The 5,673-nt window shown below is 42.7% G+C and overlaps 1 protein-coding gene across 1 annotated transcript in view; it reads right to left on the reverse strand.

Moving 5' to 3' along the window:
• Nucleotides 1-5,673, reverse strand: part of NOX3 (NADPH oxidase 3) — a 58,407-nt gene that overhangs the window by 48,115 nt on the left and 4,619 nt on the right. The gene's annotated exons all lie outside the window — the stretch shown is intronic.

Below are 5,673 nucleotides of genomic sequence, written 5' to 3' on the forward strand. Positions count from 1 at the left end.
GAAGATACACACACACACACACACACACACACACAACACACCCCTTCTTTCCCAAGAAATAAGAAAACATTGTCTAGAATACTGTGCATAATGCACACTAATATATATGCATACGACATACGTTATGGATACCAGAGGAGACAGTGTTCTTGTTCTCTTTCAGACTTTATATTTTTTATTCTTACTTTATACATTTTAGTGTACATGTATATATATACCTACATGTACACATACACACATATACTTGCATGTGTTATTCCTAGTGGACTGAAATAAGCCAGTATTTATGGAACTAAGCCTCTTTGTATATTCTTAAGAAGAAAATTCAGCTTTCTAATTCTGGGAATTGGTGATGTCTAAATTCCAAATGAAGAGAATAAGCTCAGAACACAGCATCATCCAGCCTACGAAGTCTGTGCCCGATGCTACTTTTCCCGGTCTTCTGAAATCTGTGGGGAAGCCAGCAGTCACAACGTCCAGACAAAGACATCCTGAGTCTCTTCCTATCAATGGAAGCCCTGCTGGGTGGCCAGCTGATACTTGCCATTGGGATCAGATTCAAGTGTGAAATGAGAATTCATTACCCAGAGTACAGATAATTTCCCGGTTGATATGTTTTTCTTTTTTTCCTGCACCCACAGTGAAAAGCAGCAGAGGCTACTACTACTATAAATCTCTACAGTTGTGGGTGAATTCTGGGGTCCTCCACGGCTCTAAGTTGTGGCTGGAGGTATGGGGAGTGAGGGGAAAAGGAAGAGCAGAAAGTTCTGTGAATATCGGTGGCATTTGATTCCTGTGGTCCCAGTATCAGATACATTTAGAAATGACATCTTCTATTTAGCCTCTTCTCTCTGCCACCTGAGTTTCTTTTAACAGAGCCATTCCCTCTTCTGCGCTGCCAAGCAGTCCTCACGCTTTAAGACCCAATTCAAAAATTGTCTTCTCAAGCATTCTTCGATTCCACAAGCACGGATGTCATACCTTGATGACATTTCCCAGATACTATGGTTCTGAGTATTTATTTATACCTGCGATTCTTGATGGACTTTGACGCCTCAAGACTCGTTCATCTTGAAACCTCAACACCTGGCACACGCTTAGCACCAGCCTGTCCTTAGTAATGATCTGTAGAGTGACCATAAGATTACAGAAAGGGAGAAAGGTCCAGGGAGTCAATCTGTGTGCAACATCGTTGGAGTAGTGTTTTCCCTGCTAATACGTGTTTTAACACATTTTTCTACAGCCTTTTAGTTAGAAATCAGTTCAAATATACTTTTGGTTGAAGCTCACTTAAGAAGGCAAAGCACATTATAGTGTTTCTGAGTCTGTGCTGTTGACTGTCTCCTTACGGGTTTGGTGAGGTTAGCACCAAAGGGGCGGTGTCTTTCCTCGTTATGTTCCATTTGTTACTATATGCGGCCACGTCTACGAAGGGGCTGCCTTGTTTGGTCTTAGCGTCCACAAAGCTAGAAAAGCTTACCCGGCAGCAGACTCTTGCAATATGCTGTATATAAAATAGGAACTATTTGCTAAATTGAACATAAACATTGTCCAGTATTTTTTTTTTGTGGTACCCGGGCCTCTCACTGCTGTGCCTTTCCCTTTGCGGAGCACAGGCTCCGGACGCGCAGGCTCAGCGGCCGTGGCTCACTGGCCCAGCCGCTCCGCGGCATGTGGGATCCTCCCGGACCGGGCACGAACCCGTGTCCTCTGCATCGGCAGGCGGACTCTCAACCACTGTGCCACCAGGGAAGCCCCTGTCCAGTATTTTTAATTGCTGTTTTCTGGTAAGTATCTTAAAGTTTTGAAAAAACAGGTAATATTTTTCATAGCTGACAGATATTGAATACTTATTATACCGCAAGCACTGTTATGGATTCTTTAGGCATATGATCTCATGTAATCCTCAAGTATTAATCTTATTCCCACTTTACAGACCAGTATATAACAAGTTAAGAGATCTGTAGTCCATTAATGGCAAAGGTAGGATAAAACCCTGTTTGCCTGATTCCAGGGCCCCATCTTTTGACCTTTAAGTTATACTGCTTCTTTTCACTAATCAATGATTGTTATACCCTTACAGTTTACTGAAAACGAATTTCTCCTAAGGGCTTAGCTAGACTCTTTGAATGGCTCAGTTGGTGTCTTTAATCTAGAGTCAAATAGCTCCTAAGACTTATGACCTTTGGAGTCCTCTTTGTAGGTGGGTATAAATACTCCTTTTACATTATATCCCTTTACCCTCACTCCTCTGCTCCTAGCTTTCTTCAATTCTCCCTTTGTGGACTAAAGCACACCAGACAGAGAGGAGCTGTTCCCATTTTACAGAAATAGATACTGAGCTTCAAGCAAAAAATTAAGTGATGTATTTACCATTACATAATCCACATGTGATGGTCAGAAACGGAACACAGGATAAATTCTAGGTCTTTTATAGTCTACGTTCTGTAACATCTTTCTCCCACGTAATGAGTTGTTGATCACAATCTATTTTCTGTTAGGTTGATTTCCACATGAGAATTTGACACTGATAAACAAAATTTAAGTACATTTATTGAATGAGCAAAGATATTGAACTCTTTATTTATTCTTCTTGCCAGGTTTCCCATAACAGAGCTGAAGAAACTAATGAAGTAGTATAAGAAAACCCAAGATGCTTTGCAAAAGGTAGCTCCTGAGGGAATATATTGACAATTATTCTTTCCAGTTTTTTTATGTACTTTAAAATTCACATCTTCAATGTTCCTTTGCTCCAGCTACCTCTATTTTGTTTTCTTTTCACAGGTAGAAAATAAAAAGTAGAATATCTTATTTTACTTATCTCAGGAATTCTCAGAGAGGATACTGCTTGTGCCCATTTTGTTTGTCTAAATGTTTTATTTCCTCTTAGAGCAGACCCTAATTTTACTGTGATCTTGGCTTGGAACCAAAGGTATCCCAGCTGCCAAATCCAGGACTGTTGGGACTTGATAGATACTGATTTTGTTCTTTTGCAGACATTATATTTCCTATTCTTTCCTTTATACATTTTAGTTATTTTCATATGAATAGCCATGCTATACTTACAGTGATGGTGGCTTCAAGTATGTGATAAAATAGAGATATGGTTTTATTTTCCTCTTTCTTAGCATCAAAATCATATCATGTTACTAGATTTGATGTGAGCATGTAGGAGAAACAATACTGAAGAGGATACTTCTCAGTTACTTAACTTCTTTCAGTCCCTGTTTTCTCATCTGTAAAATGTGTGGACTGGACTAAACCTTGATGTCTAGGCTCCCTTCCAGCTGTCTGGCTCCTGTGTCTCCGTCTGAAGCTAATTGGGAGTATCTGTCAATCTAAAAGGGAGCTGGAGTCCAACACGAGAGCAATGCAAACATGAAACTTATGTTTCAATATGTTTTCAAAGTCAACACTGTCTCAAAGGGGTTTCTTAAGTGTTACGGCAAATCCAGTGTCACCAACTACACAGGTTCCTTCTTCCTGGTGCCTCTGGGGACTTTCTGCCAAAGCCCTTGGAAGAGCCCTAGGTACGCATTTCCAGATCCCACCTTAATGCCAGACGAAAAGATGCTGTGACTGGGTCTTCCCACAATTTTATTTTCTTACCAAAGTACTTTTACAGTTAAAAGAGAGCCACAATCTTAGACACACTACAAATGCACATTTAATTGGTGTGTGAACTTCTGAGCTCACATAAGGAGATTTTATTGAAGAGTGAACAAAAAAACCATAAAGGCTACAATTAGAGCCAGTTGCCCTGAGAAAGTTCCTTTCCCTTCTTTCTTTCCTTCTTTTTCTTTTGCAGGAGATCAAAGCGAGGGTAATTGAGGGAGAATCTTGGAAGTGTGGTCAGTTCTTGCTATCTTTCTGCCTGCCTGTCAGTGATAACAGTCATTCTGAAGTTAGTCACCTCCTAATTAAGCAGCTTTTAGAAAGAAGGATGCTGGGACAAATCCTGGCTGCGTTTCTTGATTCTGCATTTCAGAATCTGGCCCCAAACTTTCAAGTGTATGGTCTGATTTCTGCAGGAATACACATATTCTCTGGCATCCTGTGCATGCCACTCGTTTGTAAATCACATTAAATCATGTTATGGGCAGGACGGGGTAGAGAGCCTCCTTGGACCTCCCCGTGCCTCAAGCAGAACTAGTAGCCATTCCTTTGGGATCAAGTCCTGAAGAGTTTGGGCCTCTGGGACTGTTCTCTGTGGTGAGGCCTCCAAATCACTTTTTCTTAGCACCCCGATTCTGAGGTCCTTTCTCTCAACCTGTCTGTGTTGTGTTTCTTGAGGTTTAATCAGCAACTCATCAGGAGCTACACGTGGGTCACTGTCCGCCCTGGAACCTAGCGGATGCAAGCTGCAGAATTTGCCAGAGAGAGCTGCCTTGGTCTCTATTCACAGACCCCTTGAAGGAAGCTCGGGCTCAAAGTACTACTATTCCACTGGAAGCGTCTTCAAGGTCTACTGTGGACCAGAGAGCCCAGAAAGACCTGCATTAATAAGAACAGAGAAGCTGCGAAACTATGATTTTTATACCAGTGAGGTTATAGGGCCCTGAAAATGATTTATTAGTGGTTGAAGAAGGCTCCAGCAGCTCTTATCATAGGCAGGCATGCAGGAAGGCAGGAAGCCAAAGGAAGAAGAGTTCCTGTCACTGCATTTTCGGTGATGCCCTTGATTATGGATACCATTGTCTGCCTCTTCCCTCCTCCACCCCAGCCTACTTTCACAAGGCTCTAATTACATCCTTTAATGATTTGACCAATTAAAGCCTGCAGTTCAACTTATAGGGGAATGGATGAGAAATTAGAGGCTGGCACGCAAACCTCTATGTGGACGCACTTCTTCCAAGGTTACACACCTCTATTAAGCCAGTCGGCTATTTGAAAAGCAGCATCATGGGCGATGCTAATAAAATAAGCACGGGGACATTTTCAGCTGCTCCCAAGTGAATACACTGGAAGGACAAAATGTGAAAAGCAAAGGTATATCTATGAAACCAGGGCTTAGCTTTTTTTTTTCTTCTAAAAGCACCGTTGCCAGCCAGGTTTTGTAGTTAATGTGAAATGTAGTAATTGCTTTGTCAGGGTCTGGGAGAAGCAGAGAGCCATCTCCCCACCTTCCCGCCTTTGCCTGGAATGGAAACAACCGCAGCGCCGCTGGTTGCCATGGAGGTGGGAGAAGAGGGGCGCTCTGCTCTCAGAAGCAGTCAGACCCTGCTGGCACAGCCCCGGGAGATGTTTGGGAGCTTGGCCAACAGTGGGGACTCAAGCAGAAGAGGGCCAGAGAGAATACCTGATTCTCTCCAGGGATCTGTGAGGGAAAGACGGAGGAGAAAGAGCAGCCTGCTTCGTCTTGTCACAGCAGAATGCGAACTGATTACCTTGGATGACTGACGTCATTCTGAACCTCTTCACTGCCCACTACATCTTTCACCCACCCCAAACCGCTCCAGGTTCCCTAGGAACTCCCGCACTCTCATATCTTGTCTCTTTTTCCAGGAATTCTCTTGATCTCTTTTGCCTGCTAGCTGACTTCTCTACTCATCCTCAGGTTTGACCGAATTTGTTCAGGACCTATTGTGTGCCGGGACCAGGATAGCCAAGAGGCATAAGGCACAGTCACAAATTTTTTTTTTTTTTTTTTTTTTTTTTTGGTACCGGGGCCCC

The sequence above is a fragment of the Neophocaena asiaeorientalis genome, unplaced genomic scaffold, assembly GCF_003031525.2.
Source record: "Neophocaena asiaeorientalis asiaeorientalis breed wild unplaced genomic scaffold, Neophocaena_asiaeorientalis_V1.1 scaffold123, whole genome shotgun sequence".
Taxonomy (NCBI): domain Eukaryota; kingdom Metazoa; phylum Chordata; class Mammalia; order Artiodactyla; family Phocoenidae; genus Neophocaena; species Neophocaena asiaeorientalis.